This window comes from Amblyomma americanum, chromosome 11 (assembly GCF_052857255.1).
Source record: "Amblyomma americanum isolate KBUSLIRL-KWMA chromosome 11, ASM5285725v1, whole genome shotgun sequence".
NCBI classification, from domain to species: Eukaryota; Metazoa; Arthropoda; class Arachnida; order Ixodida; family Ixodidae; genus Amblyomma; species Amblyomma americanum.
This window is the reverse complement of record NC_135507.1, coordinates 5,019,302-5,040,137: the sequence shown is the minus strand read 5'-3', so window position 1 is coordinate 5,040,137 and position 20,836 is coordinate 5,019,302. Positions and strand designations below refer to the sequence as shown.

Below are 20,836 nucleotides of genomic sequence, written 5' to 3'. Positions count from 1 at the left end.
CTTGCACAATAAAAATTCGTTATCATCGATACTAAAGCAATGATGTTGAGGGCAAAGCTTATATTGCGGCCTTCTAGTACAGAGCTCTGTTGACATCACTGTTCTTTTTGTTTGGCTACCGTGTACTGGCCATGCGTGAACCAAATGTAGGCGACAGTGCTTTCAGACCTGCAGCTAATTAGCCTGCTTACGAAAATTAGTTTTGTTCGGAAAAATTTCTATTGCTCGAATTAGTTCGTTTATTTTACTATTTTACTCAAGAGTTCGGCTCACGTCCCGAAAGTCGCCTTGCTCCAGCTAGTACCACATTATTTAAGCCTAAACTTTGACCAAGTACATGTATTATTTCACATGAACTCGCCCAGCTCGCCGTCGACTCAAGACTGGCCAAGTATGTGGAAGCGCTTACGTTTGCCGTCGGCGTGCATGTGCAGTACATTGCAGAAAACGTGCAGCCCAGTTACACGGGAAATTATCCTTGCAATCAGACTTGGCGACCAATGACAGCATCCACAAAGTGAATTACGAACGTCATCTTGAGCTCATACTACTGGCGCTCACGAGTAAAGCTAAACAAAATAAGCTTTCCTGGCTTTGATAATGCTACTTACTCTTTCTCGCTGCTCGCCAAAAGCTACTCTCGTCAACAAAAGTTCGCGGTACGCGGGATACTTGGGTAAGCTTAAGAATGGAATCTGATATTAAGATTTCACACTATTCGCGGTTTCAGTCACAAGTTCTGTGTGTGTTTGTGTAAGTTACTTTGCAATTTTCGGTACATCAACCACCATATTAGGAATGCTAGCTGCAGTCGCATGCAACTATCCGATACGCTGTACGGTGCCGATATTTGCATATTTTTTTTTATTCCTCCAATATCGAGTATTTGTTTCTGTATAGAAACTAGGCTGGTTGTAGCCCGTTGGCCATGTTGTGATGACATAAGCTCGTGTGACCTTTCTCCATTATTTGATTTGAACCTGGTGCCCACAAGCTGATTGTGAGGTTGCAGCCTGCCATCGTGGATTGTACTAATGAATTGTGATAATGCACATGGTCACGTCGCCTCTCGAATCCAAAAAGGGGTGCCTCGTCAGGGCAGGCTTTGATGACTTCGCAAGGTAGCGTAACCTTTCTCAACCAGTCAGCAAATTTCGTGACAACGTACGTCCGCCGAGTTATTCTGTGGAGACTGCTAGCTCTCTCGCTATCGCATTTTAAAAAAAATTGCTCCAGTCACGTAAGTTAATCGTCTCAAATGTGCGAAACGCTTTGTAAAAGTTTGAAACCACCCTCAGGCTTTGCATTCCGTTGTTCATTTTGTGTTTATCAACAACTATCTTCCAAACCTCGCTCTGAAATCTGCAAAGGTACGAAGTGATGTGCACGCTCCATTCGTTGGCAACACTACCAGAAGTGTGGCTAGCGAGACGCTACAATAAATCACTTTTCGAGAACAAGCACCCCATTAACTGCAGATAGTATGTCTCTGAAATTTACGTCGGTAGTCTAGTGTTTTCTTTAATCAATTCCTTGCGTGCCAGATCTTAGCTGTGGCTATGTAGTAGGCACTGGATGTAATTCTGAGATTCAGCGGTTATTTATGTGTGGTTATGATATACTGTAAAACCTTGTTAGCCAGCAGAAGTCACCTGTGCACAGGTCGGGAAACAGGCAAATTTAAAATATATTTCTGCAGTACGGGGCACGATATGTAGAAGTGCAATAAATCAATGACAAATGAAACAGCTCGTATATTTACTTGGCGACTAAGGTATGGATACAACGTTTCATCGATGAATGACTTGCATAAGCATTTTATCAACTATCATCACCTAGTCTGGTGGCAGTGACTAAGATACTTCTGACAGAGTGGCTGAAAACAGTTCGCGAGCGGTAGTGCATACGGCAGTCGAAGGCTAGCCCCCTCCTTTCCTTTCCTGGCGAGGACAGGGTTGTAGCCATCACGAACCCCTCCCTACAACCGATTGCCACCCTTCACGTATCCCCCACTGCCATTTCGGAGGAGGGTGAAGAGGCCGCCATTGCCCTAGCCATCACGCGCACGGAGGCCCGGTATATACTATCTGACTCTAAAACTGCCATACTAAATTTTGCCCGCGGGAGAGTTCACGTCCCTACATTTCGCATACTGAACTCCCTCGCCGCACACCCGCCGAGCCACATGGAGCTCATATTGGTTCCTGCCCACTCCGGGAATCCCGGAAACGAGGCTGCCAACGCTTTAGCCCGAGGTTCTTTGCACCGGGCACCAGCGGCCTCCGATCTGGGGTTCTCACGGGAGCGCATGCATTCATTCAGTGAACTGACGCAGGCCTGCAAATCCGAACGTCGGCTCTACCCCCCCCCCCCCCCCCCTCCATCCCTCCCTCGAGAATTATCACCAGACACTTTGGAGGTGGCTCCAAACACGCACCTTACCCTCCCCTTATACAAGCTCGCGCTACCATCAAGTCCACACAACCCCCTCTTCTACCCTCTGCCACCACCCCAAAGCCACTCTCCATCATATGATTTTCCTCTGCCCGGCAGATCCTCCCACGCGGGGCCTGGAGCACCTTACCACTTGGGAGGCTTTGGAGACCCTACTGCGCTCCGAGGACCCGGATAAGCAAGCCATCGTCACAGGCTGGGCTGCCAGCGTCATGAGCCTCCGGGACATGAACGTTTGAAGGCAATGGCGCCGCGCGGGGGCCCAAGGACCTGCGTGTCCTAAACTCCAATGTGTCTAATAAAGTTTCAACCACAGCCTTCTCTATCATCACCGTCCTTTATGCTGAGGCAGCTAGTGCATGTCTACCCGCTGCAAAGAGACCCATACATCATCATCTGTGGGACAGTACCTATGAGAGAACTTATTCTTCCGCGAGAGGGGGGGGACATTATTTGCCGCAGTCAACGCCGAGATCACAGCCACTAGGTGCCATTGTTGAAAGTGGGGCAAAAGAAACAAAACAAGAACACGTGTAAGAAATGCTGCCTCTGAGTGGCTTTTCTTCCGTCGTCGCTTTACTTTGTGAGCCGTGCTCAGTGTGATGATGAAAATTTCCTAAACGCCTCTATGTTTTTATTTCGCCGGTTTCATATACATATACCTCAGCAGAATTTTTGCACGCCAAAGTGGCTGGCAAAATTAAAGAATAAAGTTTAAAGATCTTAGCTGTGCATCTTCGAGAAGAAGCATATTTACACGAATGTGAAATATGACGTGGAAAAAATCCGGTCATTCCCTGGGCTGTAATCAGATATGGGAAGTTTTTGAGGGACAGCTAAGGAAAACTGAATGAAAGCGCAATAAATATCTCAGATACACTTCCACGTTTTCAAAATGGTAACATTTCGACGTGGATGAAGCTGGTATCTCTGCACGTGCAGTGAAGCGAAGCCCACGGACGCATCGCGAGCTCTGGCTACCGAGTCTGTCTGTTTCTCGCTTTTGCCGACCTGACTCCGTTGCTGTACTTTGTGCCGAAACCTGCAACCAAAGGTGCCAGCAGGACATCGACATCGTGGACGCCCTTTGAGTGACCACAGCTGAAACTGCGGGCCCGCTCGTGTCACAAGGTGAGCGCGGACTACACCGGCGAAGAGGGGCCACAGTGAACCACCCTTAGAAAAACGGTACAGCGAAGCATTAACACCATAAAGAGATGAAATCCCGTTCTGAAGACCGAAATATGTAGGCCGTACTGAGTGGTTCGAATCGAATCTGGCTGATCTCAACAAAAGCGGGCGTTCAAGAAAATCACTGACGAGGACTTCCCTGCTGACTCTGGAGACATGATGCAGCATGCGGACACTGCGGAAGATGTGCAGGGTCTGCTTAAAGCGCTGAATACGAAGGTGCTCATCGCTCAGCGTTCACCGGCAACAATGCCTGTGGTACCCAAGAGCGGTGGTCCTCACCGAAGAATAACACCGCAGTCCTTCAGGGCCAGGCTGCCTGCACTCCTGCTACGCGGCTCCATGTACGAGCTCTGCACATTGACAAGCTTCTGGGAGCAGCTCAAAGAATTGATGAAAAACGCCATCGAATCTACCTGCGACGAAGTAGCTTCCCAGGGGACCCCTGCATTTCCGGCTACTGATGGAGGAATACTACGTCAGCGTATTCCTCTTAAGCTGGCTCTACTTCAGCTACATACTTCCAGGGGAATGCCTTCTGCACGGGCCAACTTATGGATACCGGTGCACGGCAACACAACGGAGCCTACCGGCGACGAAATCGCCCCACAAACAGCCGCGTCGTTCTTAGCGACAGAAGCAGGAGCACAACCGCATCCGGTTCCTCCCGGACCGCCTACAATCCCGACGGTCACAACCGGGAAGAAACTGAGAGCAGGTGGCCTTGCTTCTGGGAGAAGTTCAAGGTTCTAGTTCATGACAACGACATGAAGGCTATCGACGATGGAACGGTCCAGGGTATATCAACAGCGTGGTTTTGGGTTTATGTTAATCTAAATAATTAGTGAAAATTTGCTACTATTTATCGTAATATACTAAACCTGTTTTGTAGTCACCGTGTAATCTGATAATGGTCTGTCCTTCACTCCGTGCCAAATCGCATGCCAAGAAGCCGGCGCCATGTGACTCATCCACACTAAGATGGTTGTGATTACCTTTTGCGAGCATTACTTTGACACATTCATCACATGAGATATTTCGCCATTAATATAGATGCAGTTCAATGCTTTCCCATGCATCGTCGAAGAGTGGCAACGTGTTTTCGATTACCTGTCGGCGAAGCTGCGAGCGGTGTGCCTGAATATTTCACGGTAATTTCTGTGGGGTATTTTCTGGAGTAACATTGTTTCGTTCGAGTGGTGCCTCTGTTGCGGAGCCCTGTCTTTAGGGCTGATGTCGGCCGTTGGTATCTATGAGCGGATTGGGGGCCATTTGTCAGTGACTCCCGCGATAGCATGCTTGCTTGGGCCGGTTGTAACAACTGATCGAAAGAGACAAGCTGCGGGGCGCCGAAAAATGTGGCTACGCTGTGCACGCGAAGCTGCGCAGAGCAGCGCTTGTGTTCTGCTCCGTTATTCGTTGAGGTTGTCTTCACTCGAGTGAAGTCATCCAATGAAATTTTTTTATCTTTAGTTCACGTGCACGCAAGCAAAGTATGATTAAACAGACTTTACGTACGTCCTGCGCATTCGTCATTTTTGTTCTAAAGAGTCGAAAAACACGATTGCGAAGTATTTCCAACAGGAGAGATCTAAATCTTCATTCTTTGTTCAGACAGTACGCGACAGCAGCTAGATTAATTTGAAGAGGTAGTAGCGCCTCAGTGCTCTATGCGCGATGTTTATATGCATTTTTCGGTTAGCTTAATCTCGTAGCCTTCCGTCGTTATACTGCATACTTGCATTCGTTGGATGGCATACATCAGCCAAAACTTGTATTCCATGTAACAGCGTATATTGCAGGTGCTGTAATCACTGACACTATTCGCTTCGAGACCTATGCAAGCGACACTCATCACGGCATTGTAAATCAGGAGCTAATAAGGGCATGCAGCCGAAGAAAAAAAAAGCTTACTGACAGCGTAAAGAAGCCGCGATATCGTGCCATCAGGGAGGGAAAATTTCACTGCTCCACAACATTTCAACACAGTCCACTGATATTAAAGAAGCGATTACATTCAGGGGAAAACTTGTGCCCGCCACTGCTGCTGCCGTCTAGTGCAGAGCTCTGTCGGCATCGCGGTTGCTTTTATTTGTATATCGTATACTGATCATGCGTGAACCAAGTGTAAGCGTCAGTGCTTTCGGTCCTGCAGTTAAATAGCCTGCTTACGAGTCAACTTAGTTTTGTTCGAAACAACAAGCTATTGCTCGAATCAGTTCCTTCGTGTTACTATTTTATTGAAGGAAGTTCGGACCACGTCCCCAGCTGCCCCTCGCTCCAGCTAGTACCATATTAGTTAAGCACAAGCTTTGACCAAGCGCCGTGTCAACAATGACCAGGCTACATTTTATTACTTCGCATGAACTCGTCCAGCTCGCCGTCAACTCAAGAATGGCCCTGTATGTGGAAGCGCTTATGTTTGCCATCGGTGTGTAATTGAACATTCCAGAAAGTGCACTGGAAATTACAGCGACCAACGACAGCATCCACAAAGTGAATTGCGAACGTCATCTTGAGCGCACAGTAGTGGCGCTTAAGAGTAAGCATGGAAAAAAATATGCTTTGCTGGCTTTGCAAATTCTACTTGCTCTTTCTCACTGCTCACCAAAAGGTACTGTCGGCAGCAAAAGTTCGCGGCACGCCGTACGCTTAGGTCAGCTTAAGAGTGGAATGCGAGAGCATTAGATTTCACGCTTGTCTCAGCTTCTGTGGCAGCTTCTGTGTGTGTCCATCAGTTACTTTGTAGTTTTTCGGTCCATCAACCGACATACTAACTTCAGTAACAGGTATCAGACCTTCCGCGACTGTGCCGGCATTTGCATAAATAATTTTACTGATTTTCAATATCGATTCTCTAGGTTTCCGTCTAGCGACTAGGTTTATTGTAGCTCGTTGGGCAAGTTGTGATGACATCACAAGGTGACGTGACCTTTCTGGACCATTTAAGCGAACTGAACCTGATGCTCACAAGCCGGTGGGTAAATTGTGATAATGCGCAACGTCCCGTCACCTCTACCGACCAATCAGGATGCCCCGTCAGGCAGGCTTTGATGACGACACAACGTCTTGACCAGTCAACCAATTGCGCGACACCGAATATCAGCGCAGTTCTTTCATGATGAAAATTGTATTGCAATCGCATTCAGAACGTTATTCTGCTCCAGTCACGCAAGCTAATTGTCTGAAATGTAGGGAACGTTTGCGAGCACCCTGAGGCTTTTCACTCCCTTGTTCATTTTATGATTATTGAGAAATATCTTCCCAACATCTCTCTAAAATGTGTAAAGTTACGAGATGATGTGCACACTTCATTCGTTGGCAACAGTGCCGGGAGTGTGGGTAGAGAGACAGCGCTACAATAAAATATTTTTCGAGAACAAGCACCTAGTAAACTAACTGCTGATAGTATATCTAGGGAGTTTCCGTCGGTACCCTTTTAAATTGCCCGTTTATTTTTGATCAATTCCTTGCGCGCCAAATCCTAGTTATGGCTGTGTGGTAGACTCTGGATGCAATTCAGAGAATCAGCGGTTATTTTTGGGTGGTTGACGGTATACCGTAAAATCTTGTTAGCCAGCAAAAGTCACCTCTACATAGGTTAGGAAAAAGCCAAATTTAAAATCTCTTTGTGCACCACGAGGCACGATATGTACAATTGAGAGCTTCGTTACATACTAACTTGGCGATTTAAGGATAGATTAAATGATGGGTCGATTAAAGACTTACACAAGCATTTTCCAGCTCCTGCTTGTATTCACGTTTCAAAGGAACTGGCCCCTACATTATCATCAGCAGCTAGTCAGGGGGCAGCGAATAAGATACTACTCCTGACGGAGTGGCTGAAAACAGTTCACCAGTGGTAGTGCATACGCCGGTCTAAAGCTAGACCCCTCCCCGCTCCAGCCTTTTTTTTCTTGATATTAATGCGAGCGGGTTCTGCTGCATCGTGTCCTCTCCTCTACCTTTTTTTTTCCATTTTTTTTCACATATGGCTCATGCGCCCAGATGTGAAAAAAAAATAGGAAAAAGGGTTGAGGAGAGGACAGATCTGGCCCATGCGCCCATTCTTCCTTCCTTTCTTCTTTCACTCCCTCCTTTATCTCTTCCCTTACGGCGCAGTTCAGGTGTCCGCTGGTATGTGAGACATATACTGCGCCATTTCCTTTCCCCAACAGCCAATTCAATTCAATGCGCCCTTCATAGCGCCGACCAGTTTCAATCGGTATGGGCCTGTCTATCATCATCATTCGTTACGCTGAGAGAGCTAGTGCATGTCTACCCGATGTAGAAAGAACCATACATCATCATCATCTATGGGACTGTACCGTTGAGAGAACGTAATCTTCCGCGAGCGGCACTGCTTGCCGCAATCAGCGTCGAAATCAGGGCCATCAGGCGCCGATGATAAAAGTGGGGCAAAATAAACAAAACCAGAAAACGTGTAAGAAATGCTGCCCCCCGGTGTGATTTCTTCTCTCGTCCTTTACTTCTGAGATATGCTCAGTGTGAAGATGAAAATTTCCTAAACGTCTCTATGTTTTTATTTCACCTGCTTCATATACATATACCCGAGGAGATTTTTTTCGCGTCAAAGTGGATGGAAAAATTAAAGACTTAAGTTTAAAGTTTAAGCTCTGCTGCTTCTAGAAGAAGCATATTTAGACGCAAGTAGAATTTCGCGTGGACAAAGCCGGTCATTCGCTGCGCTGCAAGCAGATACGCGAAGTTTTTGAGGGTCAGCAAAGGAAAGCTGAATAAAAGCGCAATAAATATCTCCGATACACTTCCACGTTTTCAAAATGGTAACATTTCGACGTGGATGAAGCTGGTCTCTCTGCGCGTGCAGCAAAGCGAAGCACTCGAACGCATCGTGAGCTCTGGCTACCGAGTCTGTTTCTCGCTTTTGCCGACCTAACTCCGTTGTACTTTGTGCCGAGACCTGCAACCAAAGGTGCCAGCGGGACATCGACATCGTGGACGCCCTTTGAGTGACCACAGCTGAAACTGCGGGCCCGTTCGCATCACGAGGTGAGCGCGGACTACGCCGGCGAAGAGGGGCCACAGTGAACCACCCTTAGGAAAATAGCACAGCGAAGCATTAACACCATAACGGGATGAAATGCCGTTCTCAAGACCGAAATATGTAGACCGTACTGAGTGGTTCTAATCTAATCTGGTTGATTTCAACAAAAGCGGGCGTACAAGAAAATCACTGGCGAGGGCTTCGCTGCTGAGTCTGGAGACACCAGGCGGTATGCGGACACAGCGGAAGGTGTGCAGGGTCCGTTAAAAGCGCTGAATACGAAAGTGTCTAGCGCTCAGCGTTCACCGGCAGCAATGCCTGTGGTACCCAAGAGCGGCGGTCCTCACCGAAGAATAACACCGCAGTCCTTCAGGGCCAGGCTGCCTGCACTCCTGCTACGCGGCTCCATGTACGAGCTCTGCACATTGACAAGCTTCTGGGAGCAGCTCAAAAAATTGATGAAAAACGCCATCGAATCTACCTGCGACGAAGTAGCTTCCCAGGGGACCCCTGCATTTCCGGCTACTGATGGAGGAATACTACGTCAGCGTATTCCTCTTAAGCTGGCTCTACTTCAGCTACATACTTCCAGGGGAATGCCTTCTGCACGGGCCAACTTATGGATACCGGTGCACGGCAACACAACGGAGCCTACCGGCGACGAAATCGGCCCACAAACAGCCGCGTCGTTCTTAGCGACAGAAGCAGGAGCACAACCGCATCCGGTTCCTCCCGGACTGCCTACAATCCCGACGGTCACAACCGGGAAGAAACTGAGAGCAGGTGGCCTTGCTTCTGGGAGAAGTTCAAGGTTCTAGTTCATGACAACGACATGAAGGCTATCGATGACGGAACTGTCCAGCAAATGTCGACAGCGTTGTTTTGTGTTTGTTAATGTAAATAATTAGTGAAAATTTGCTGTCATTGATCGTAATATACTAAACCTGTTTTGTAGTCACCGCGTAATCAGATAATGGTCTGTCCTTCACTCCGTGCCAAATCGCATGCCATGAAGCCGGCGGCGTGCGACACTTCTGCACAAAGATGGTTGTGATTACCTTTTGCGAGCATTACTTAGATACCTTCATCAAATGACATATTTCGCCATTAATATAGCTGCAGTTCAATGCTTTCCTATGCATCGTAGAAGATTGGCAACCTGTTTTCAGTTACCTGTCGGCGGAGCTGCGAGCAATATGCGTGAGTATTTCACGGTAATTTCTGTGGGGCATCAAAATTTGTGCTACCGCGTTAGCATCAGTATGTACAGCATTATGAAGGTTTTAGTGGCTTCGTTTGCGACGCCAATGCCCCAAATCTCTCGGAGGCGATAGCAATTTCTCCTCGCAGCACGAGGTTCTCTAAGGGACCCAGGAGAAAATCCTGTGGGCTGTGTTTTTGACAATGCGCGTGCAGTCAGGTCAGAATGAAACGCTTACATATGCGGCACTTTGCAGTGGAATTTCTTTACGGCCGGTTTATAATTATGTGCCTCTGTACGCGCTTTGTCCTCGAACATGAATCACGCTAGCTGTACGCTGCAGGCCAGAGAACACATACGAAATGATGTGCTTTAACGCGACAGCGTTAAGGCTGCTGTTGAGTGGCACCCACCCTCAGTGGAGGATTGGCCTGGCGCGGTGTCTTGCATGTTCAAACCGTAGTGACACATTGACGCAATTAAAATAGACATTGGCTTCTGTTCTGCAGAAAGTCCGGCGTCTTTTCGTCGTCGTGAGCGAAAAACCCCTGGAGACGCAATCCATGTCACTTGACCTTCATCGGATCCTGCCCACTGGATTGTGAACTCTTTTTTTTAGTAACTCACAAACTGGTAAAGGGTGCAGCCAAAAACAGGAATGATAAGACGTAGAATAAACAGTTCACGATCAATCACGTCCACGAGTGTTCGACATTTGGTGCCGTTCGTGTCAATTCACACTTTTCAGCATAACGACTGTGTACATCTTCCAGCTTGCAGGTCTTTCGAAACCTAGTGTCTTATTATATTCTAGATTTGACGGTTTATGGGAGTTCAACGTCCCAAAGCCACTCAGGCTATGATAATATTCTGGATATGAATCATCATCATCATCATCATCATCATCATCATCATCATCATCATCATCAGCCTTACTACACCCACTGCAGGGCAAAGGCCTCTCCCATGTCTCTCCAATTAAACCTGTCCTTTGCCAGCTGCATCCACCCTTTGCCTGCAAACTTCTTAATCTCATCCGCTCACCTCACCTTCTGCCGCCCCCTGCTACGCTTACTTTCTCTTGGAATCCACTCCGTTACCCTTAAGGACCAGCGGTTATCTTGCCTTCGCATTACATTCCCTGCCCAAGCCCATTTCTTTCTCTTGATTTCGACTAGGATGTCATTAACCCGTGTTTGTTCCCTCACCCACTCTGCCCGCTTCCGATCTCTTAACGTTACACCTATCATTTTTCTTTCCATGGCTCGCTACGTGGTCCTTAACATAAGCTGAACTCTTAAGCGCTTGCTGGCAATGTATTCTAAAGGTCGCTGGTATTGTTCACTTTTAGGAATGAAATATCTTAAGATCAAAAAACACAGTCATATCCCAATAGGCGTACATGGCTGGTTTATGGGGGTTTAACGTCCCAAAGCAACTCAGGCTATGAGAGACGCCGTAGTGAAGGACTCCGGAAATTTCGACCCCCTGGGGTTCTTTACCGTGCACTGACATCGCACACTACACGGGCCTCTGGAATTTCGCCTCCATCGAAATTCGACCGCCGCGGCCGGGATCGATCCCGCGTCTTTCGGGCCGGCAGCCGAGCGCCATAACCACTCAGCGACCGCGGCGGCAATAGGCGTACATACATGTACTTGATTGCAGGCTCTTTTCGCTGCTCATCGCCAGAAGTCGTCAGTTCCACTGCGACTGCTATCTTCTGAGCTAAAGTTTACGTTTTGCATCGTCCGTTTGGGCGTGTTTTTCATAAAAATAAGAAGAAATTAAAACTAGCCCTAATTGTAAGCGAATTTACTAACATGCTAACGTGTTTACATACTGTGTTTATCACACTATGGTTACCGTATGTGTATGTGTCGGATATATCACTGAGTGAGAAGTCATTTCGCGCCTAATGTGTCCATTTTATGTCCTTGTCGAATGTGTGTGCCATTTGGTCTACTCCCTCAACGGCGCACAGCAATCCCTGCTGGTCTGTGAAATGCTATGGGAAATCAGCATCGCTGGCGTCATCACGTACACCTCCCGGGGCTTATGTCTACGCAACACTAGATTTTCATTACTCGGCTCATTCAGCAAGGTGGCATACTCGATGAGCTACGTGTAACGAAGTACACCTATATTAAAGCCACGGCTGACCACAGGAAGGAAGGTTTCGAATAACAGATGCCTGTTGTCCATGTGCCTATTTCTCTTGGCGCTGTCTCTGTGTCTCGACACTTTCGCGCTTGAATACAAGTGCCTACTCCGGTGAGTGGACACGTTTCGCTGAAGTAATCCTTTGTACCCCTTTCCCTCGACAAAAACAATTAGTTTAATTTAATTTCATTTAATTGTGCACTTTTGCTGCTATTTCTTTGTTACAGAAGCACGCCGGCTCGTCAACCGTATTCGTGCACGTGCCGGTGCAGGCCTGATACGACAAGGATTAAATTTTTTGCGCTAACCTCAGTTCCCCATAAACGGCTGCCACAGGTTAAAATAAACTTCGCACTCATTGTAAAGCCACTAAGGTTAATTTCGTCATAAATCAGCAAAACACGCAATAAACGCGTACTTAGGGTGATGCAGAGTATACAGTGCAAGGCATAAAACAAGGAACAGAAACAGGAAGACACATACGAGCGCACATACGCCAGCTGGGATACATGACGAGGGTGGTTTCCATTAAAACCTCCTGTCGACAACATTCACACTGTCCCGCCGATGACACATCTGCATTGCAAGTGCACTGGACCGCAAAACCGGATGCCGAGTTCATCATTTCTTCGAAGCACAGGCTCGGAAAGCACCCTACTCGATATCACCAGAACCAGACAATGGAAGGCATAGAACTTTGACAGATAGCAATAAAATTGGCGAAATAAAACATTCCATCCGTCATAGATCAGGGTGATAAGTGCTGCTTTCATTTTTTTTCTGTAGCGTGCCTTTCAAGTGACGGCTATCGGGTGCAACGATAAGAGGACTACGTAGGTCGGATTGCGATATGTTTACCGGCGAGGACCTCCACCATCAGGACTCGTTTCGAAATGTCCCTCGCCGAGCGACAGTGTTCATTGTGCTCTTCACCGCAGCCGTGATGTCCACCCGTGCGCAAGATGCGACCCTGCGGCACTCGAGGGCCAACAACGCTTTCGGGCTTTCCTTGTTCAGCGAACTCCGTTTGACGAGGCAAGATCAAAACGTCTTCTTTTCCCCGGCGAGCGTGAGCATCGCCCTGGGACTCCTGTATACCGGCGCCCGGGACAAGACTCTTTCGGAGCTCGCCTCTGTTCTTGGACTCGCTGATGCCAGACTGGTCGACAGGAACGCTGTCTTGTCTGCCTACAAGTCGCTCGTCGACGTCGAGTCTCCGAACGCCACCTTGGATATAGCCAGCACTGTTCTTATTAAGCAGAGCGCCAAAATACTGGATCAATACAAGTGTGACGCGGCATGGTACTTCCACGCGCAGGTACACTCGGTAGACTTTTTGCGGGAAGGTTCCAAGGTAGCAGCCGAGATCAACGAGTGGGTGAGCGGCAAGACGAAGGGAAAGATTCCCAGGCTGCTGGGAGGCGCACTGCCGGGTAACACCGTGGCTTACCTCATCAACGCTGTCTACTTCAATGGGACTTGGCTCACCATGTTCCGAGCCAGCGAAACGAAGCCGATGCCCTTTTACAACCACGGCAGAGACGAGGTCAAAGTTCCGACCATGTCAGTTCGCCGAACGTTCTCCTACGCTTATCTTGAGGCAATAGGGGCTAGCGCTTTGGCAATTCCTTATGCAGGAGACAGGTTCAGCATGATCATTGTGCTTCCCAGCAGCAGGACAGGACTTTCGAATGTCGAGCATCTCCTCACAGTTGAGGTCTTGGAAAAGCTGGCCAACGACCTTGTGGGACAGGACGTAATTGTGCTGCTCCCAAAGTTTAATCTTGAGACTGACTACGATCTGGTGAGCTCACTACGCAAGCTTGGCCTTGAAAGCGCGTTTGACAGCACTGCAGACTTATCGGGGATCAGCCTTGCGAATGACCTGATGGTGTCCGATGTCAAGCACAAGGCCATGATAGAAGTAAACGAAGAAGGAACCGTGGCGGCCGGTGTCACCTCAGTTCGCGTGAAGCCGAAAAGTTTTGCACGATCGTTACCCCGACCACCCACGACCTTTCATGTTGACCATCCTTTCTTGTTCTTCATTTGGGACAGTGAACACAAACGTGCTTTGTTCATGGGTGCCATCACAAAGCTCTAATGACCCACCTCTCAACACAGGAGTAATAATAGCTCTGACATTGTTTCGAGCATGCTGTGGAGTTGTCAGACGCACCTGCCTGCACTTTTCTAGCAGAAGCACGCATATGCTTTAAATGGCGACGATGTGTGAACCTTACTTCTGAAATAAATAGTATTTGCAATGCATTTCCGGATGCTGCACCCATTAGTACTTAGCTGAATGACATCCGCAAAAATTACATCATTCATATTGGTTCTGGTTTGGCGCTTGCCTGATTTTACGTCACATGTCAAGCATGTAGACCTGTAACAAGCAAATTCTTCTGCATGATATTTTTTTTCAGTCCTTGCTATTTCTGGGTTGTTTGACGAATACGTTTTACTTATTCTGTGCATTTTCACGTGGGAGAACAGTGACTGCCCATTGTGTTGAGAAATTCCTGCACGGAGAAAGAAACCTGGTGTTTGATTTCATTTTTAAGCGCGAAGAAATGACAGGACTGAAGCAAGCTCAAGTAGGTGTTTTCATAGCACCGTCGATGAGGGTTTAATAATTCGCGAACGCAACTCTCTACTAAGCTACATTTTTAAAAGCAAAATGCACGTTGTATACCGGGCTTTTCAGGCTTGCTCTCGACGCTAAAAGTTCTTTGAATACAGATTTATTTATTTATTTATTTATTTATTTATTTATTTATTTATTTATTTATTTATTTATTTATTTATTTATTTATTTATTTATTTATTTATTTATTTATTTATTTATTTATTTAGCCACAGGGCCAGAGGGAATTACAGAGGGGAGTGGGCTACATAACAAAGTGAAACACAAAACTACTGCAGTATATGTACATATAAATCTAAATATAAATGAGGCTCACAGAAAAAAAGAATGCTGACATCAACGCAATAAAAGAATTAACAGCAAATAGGACACAGTACAAAAAACCAGAAAAGCATACAGGACATAACGACAACTTTGGCCAACATTACGAAATGGAAAAGTCAAGAGATATCACGCTCAAAAATCATTAACATACGCGCATACGACACAAGGAAAACAAGTGTTCTAAAAAAATTGGCTCGATAAGAAAAATAACTAGAAAAAATAAAAATGACAAGGCTGCAGTTTATTGGGTTTATGACACCAACAGGTTAGTCAGTGCATACTTGATAACAAAATTATCAGAAATTTCGACGATACATCCCGGGAAGAAATACCAAACTCATGACGACGACGATGCGACGTGAAACGTAAGAAGGCGGTGTTATTTTATTCTTTAGAATCGGATTGTCATGATAAATCATATGTTATAGGCAAAGACGTAATATTTTTCTTTGTTGCGACAGCAGGGGTAGCGATAACGAGGATGTTGTTGCGGGCTAGTTGGTTTAACATTGCTTAAAAGGGAACACAGGACGGAAAGAGGAACGTACTGCACAGGCGCTGAAGTAAGCGCCTGCGTTGTACGTTCCTGTCTTCGTCCTGCGTTTGCGCGGTTCCTTTTTAAGGTAACCGATAAGCTTGTTTTCATAGTAGAGACGTCTGAAAAGCGGTCCAACGTTCTGGAGAACCGGTTAGTTTTGCCTGGCAAAAATGAGTTTTTCCTCGTTACCGAGCCTTTTTAACACTTGAGTAAGTCATGGCGACTGTCGGTTAGACGGGATGGCCGGAACGTATTTATCGGTGAGCGATGAAACTTTTTCTTCGAATAAATTCCAGTCGGTGTTCACGGAGCGGTCATGAAAGCTTAGAAAGCAATTGTCTAAAAAAGTAGACAGCTCACGGTAAACAGCATCAAAATCAGCATTTTTTTTTTGTCGCGGATATATTTATTCTGGCTGCTCTGGTGAGGCACGGCGCACGTCAAAGAGAAATGAAGCAGCAAGTGATCACCTAACCTTTTTAGGTACGACATGGGCTCGAAGAGGTTAGATGAAGTAGTGAGTACTAAATCTAAAACATTAGAAGTAGTAGACGTACTTCAAGTTACATGCATTGCAAGCTGGAACATGTTGAAATCACTGCACAAACTCAAAAACCTGTCTCCTTCACTGCAAAAAGAATTACAATAGGAATGAACATTAGACCACACACCACTAGGGAAATTAGTCATTTAGTAAAATTAAGGGATTATTTGGGTACCGGGCTAATCATATGGGTTACGTGCAACAGTTGGCTGCTGGGATAGTTGGTTGTCAGCCATAATAAAAGGACTCTAGCGCCGAGACCTACAACACACAAGAAATAAGTCATCTGTCTTCTTTCTTGTGTGCGGTACATCTCGGCGCTAGAATCCTCTTATTATATGGATTACGCCTTGAAGGCAGTCGGTTAAAGTTAATCAACAGGACGGAGGCCGACAGCAAACTCCCACTATCAATTTCCAGGAGCAGGTGTGAATTTCAACTAACACAAGTTCTAAAGCGTTTGTGAAATGAATCGGAAAGGACAAAAAACATCCAAGACGGCTTTAAGAGCGCCTTCGCCGCACCGAGCACCCCTGTCGTACCAATAAATGTTCGGTCTTTTACTGTCGAATTATTCACTGCTATCAATTTTCGCGGACAGCCTGTCTGGCTAAAGTGAAACATATGTCGGCGTCACAAGCATCGATAACAGATCCAAGATAGTCACGTTTTGGAATTATGATTCGAATAATTGTGAATAAACACAAAAGTGAGCTAGTCACCGTTAACTTTAATCAACTGCCCCTCGCGCAGTGCTATTCAGTAAGGAATTCGGCGGGTGGCGCGGAAGCATCAGACTGTCTGTGGACGGAATCGGAGCATTCGACAGGTGGCGTAAAGGCGTTAGAAAATTCGACACCATCATCAGCGGAGTGTCAAATGAAATGCAAAAAGCGGAATGCGTTGGCAAATGTCCAGTTACCCAGTCTGCCTGTCACCATCAGAGATAGGCGCGCTCATCCGGTCTGCGGCAGTTTCACGTCTGTTTCGTTTTCTCGCTTTGCCACTGCAGCGCCACATGTATGCTTTCCAGCGATCGCAACATGCTCAGCGCGGCTTCGCTGGCGCCAGCGGCTCTAGGCCACGTGTATGAAGCGAGCGCTCTTATCTCCCTGGCCTGCAGCGCTTCGATTTTGTTTACATCATTGCCTTGTTATCAGCGTCTGCTTGCGACACGAACATCGAAAAATGCCGATCGGGTTGCGGTCGGTGTACAACATGGACATCGCTGAATCACTTGTTTCTGGCAGTGAGCAGAACTTATCGCCGTATCGCCACCAAAAATGTGGTGCTTCAGTGGCAAGGCGTGAAAACGACTGTCGAAGAAAACAGGGGCAAAAAACAATCGTGAACTGGAACAGCGCGTTTCTCTTATTCCGATAGGCACATGGAGTAAAATGAATCTTTGGCCACGCGCTCCGCTGTTCGCATTTCATTTGACGCCGATAGTACTTACAATGCTGAACGTAAAAGCGCAAGAAACAAGGGCGTAGAATAAGACAGACAAAACTAGCGCTCGTGTTGTCTGTCGTATTCTACGTCCTCGTTTCGTGCGCTTTTACGTTCAGCATGGAAAACCAACTCGCCCAAACGCGGCCTTTATTGATTACTTATAATTTTTTGAAGCGAAGCTTAAATGTTAAGGGTTGGGTTTCGCCAAATTCTGTCCGACGGGTACCAGAATAGTCATCACTTGAAAATTGGTTTTTGGGGAAAAGAAATGGCGCAGTATCTGTCTCACATGTCGGCGGACAATTGAACCGTGCCGTAAGGGAAGAGATAAAGGAGGGTCTGAGAGAGAAAAAAAAGAAAGAGGTGCCGTAGTGGAGGGCTCCGGAACAATTTTGACCACCTGGGGATCTTTAACATGAACTGACATCTCACAGCACATGGACACATTTGCGTTTCGCCTCCATCGAAACGCGGCCACCGCGGTCGGGTTCGACCCCGGGTAATCCGGCTCAGTAGCCGAGCGCCCTAACAACTGAGCCACCGCGACGGGTGAGGAGCACTTGCTGTTTGACCTTTGAAGATGAGAATTTGGCAGTAATTGGCCTGCACTTATTCGATATATACCCGCCGAGCCTGCGGGCTCGCTCGATCAAAATTTCGGAGAGTGGAATTTTCTAGCAAGATGAAAGCACACACACTGACCACTTTTTCTTCTGACTGGCCCAGGACTCTGAGTCTCGGATAAGCCGTAAAACGAAGGTCGTCTCGCGGTTGCCTGTCTTCAAGATCAGCCTGCTCACAGCGCAGTTGATCGTCTTCACCTGTAAGCTGGTCAGTAGACAGGCGAAGACGCTGCACCTCCTTCACGACTGTGTCAAGGACTACATATTCGTGCTCACCCTCCGTTACTTCATTGTATATCTCGCTTAGATTTTTCTGTAATTCCTCCTGAGTTCTTTCAAGCTCACCAACGGATTGAATTAAATCCATCTGGTCTTTTTCTATTTTTTCAGTTCGAGTGTTTACAGTTTGTAACATGGCAAACATATCGTCAAATTGCCGGGACTCGAAAACAGAACGGGCGCTGCGCCTGGGTTCTCGCGTTCGGCCCGGGTTTGAGCTCCCCACGACATAAGCAGTTGGATTTAACTTCAATGCACCCATAAAACACGGAAATCTAAACTCCCGGACGTGGAACAGGAATAGACAAACCTGATTTGATTTCTTGTAGTACATAGAGGTAACAGGACTAACCTGAACGAAGAATCAGAGCAGATTACTAAGTTGCATCGTAGGGAGCAGAAGATGGTGTTGGCGTCGATCCGGATCCTTCGTACGGCGGAGGGATAGCCGTGCAAATGCGTCTGTTGGACGGCCAAGCGGATCCTCTGGCCTTGTCGGAATGATACGGCAACTTGCTTGCGGCGCTGGCAGATGAAAATAGCGATACGGCGCTGAAGTGAGCCCATGCCGTAACCTGAACGAAGAAGCAGAGCGGATTGGTAAGCCGCATCTTAGTTCTATTCTCAGGCTCGCTGTAAAAAAAAGAAGGAGAAGAACCGCCGACGTCTTTTCGGTTTCTACAAATGTGCCCTTTCACCCTTTAGACCCAAAGTTACCTGAATCAGTAAAACAACCCTACAGTCATAATCGCCCATTCACATCATACATTTTCCGTAAGATGAGAGAAAGCTGCATAGCTTTCCTCCGCAGCCGTATGGCTGCGCTTGGGTGGATGACAATGAGTACTTACTCTTTTAATAAAGATGTTTTACTACTACTACTACTGCATGCAACCACCATCTAGAAAGTCGAGCAAAGGGAGACTTAACGCATCTCACAAACAAGTTGTGAGCATTAGGCTAAATGTGAACACTGAATTTCTTTAAGACATGGCGGGGAGGTTTAGAATATAACTTCTGAACCTGAGCAGGCAATGGCTAAAACTATGAATCTGTGCACGCTGCTGTGTGCGACGATCATAAAAACCATTCCTCTTTCTGACGGCTTTACACAATCAGTCCCTTTTTTTTCTAAAACCAAAGGTAGCTTTCGAAAGGCCACAGTTTGTCCGAAATATAACTGGGACAAATGGGTTTCTGACTTCCCAACTCTGTTCAGAAGCGATTTGTTTCTAAAGTGCATTGCTTACGTCTAATGCCGCAATTGTAATTCTGACAGCCTTGCAGATGTACAGCTTAAAAAACCACAGTAACACTCTTAATAGAACAACAGAATTTGGAGCCCCTTACTGTCTGCGAAATTGAGCTCATAGCGTCCACTGGATTTGACGCTCACAAACTGTTTTCGCACCGACGTTCTCCAACCCGCTCATTAGCCATTACCATCAAAATGAGGGGCACCCAACACCACGTCTCCTATATTTTTAAAAACTCCCAAGCAGCTTGCAGAGCCTACATGGGTGGTCTAACCGCGCACGGCTCTCCGCGTTCAGGGCAGCCATCCCCAACATGATCACGTCATAACATGAGTCCCAGGACATTCTCGATGGCAATATTAGAGCCGACAACCTATCTCGAGAATGTACCTTCTGAAAAGGCTACACTGACTCTACCCCTCTGAGCCCATTTCCCCACCCGCCTAGACAACCTCCGCCTAAATCGGCGCCTATAGCCCCCGTCACCTAAGTAACTTTCCCCTGCGGACTACTACAACCTAAGACGAATCCAAACACTCGCTTCTCCTAATCTTTACCACCCACAACACATTCACCCAACATTATACAGATATGTGCCCCTGGTGTGGTGACACATTCACACCCATTACATAGGCATGCAGAGCTAAACACACAAAGCGCCGCTGGTGCAGTGGGAGGTGACGCTGGCCAGCGGCACCCTGGCCAAGAGGCGCTGGCCAAGACAAGACCGAGAGGCGCTAGTCGCCATCGCCAAAGAGATGGTGTAAGCTACCGGAGTCTTGTACTGAGGACCCCACCCAGAATCCGTTGCGGTCACCTTTTACACAAAAGTTTACAAAAGTTCGTACAAAAGCTTACTCTTTCCCTTTCCCAACAGGTATGATCTAAGAGCTCTGCTAAAAGCAGTGGTTTAGCCTACGAGCCAAGAGAGCACGAGGACAGGGTTAGTTAGAGGAGTATTGGAGAGGAATGGTAAATGCAGTTGGCGTAGTCAGGTTGATTATGATGATGATGATGCCAGATTACAATAAAATCTGGCACGAACTGTCATAATTCCAGCGTTTTATTTCACAACATCAGTATGAAGTTTTATTACGGAGCAATTTACACAGATTTAAGCCCCTGAACCTCGGTA

General features: G+C 47.0%; 1 pseudogene across 1 annotated transcript; it reads left to right on the top strand.

Annotated features, from left to right (window-relative positions):
• The first annotated feature begins 12,902 nt into the window (after positions 1-12,902).
• LOC144111249 (iripin-2 pseudogene) lies at positions 12,903-14,328 on the top strand (annotated as a pseudogene). Its single transcript, XR_013310011.1, has one exon. The product of XR_013310011.1 is annotated as an iripin-2 pseudogene (transcript).
• The last annotated feature ends 6,508 nt before the right edge of the window (positions 14,329-20,836 follow it).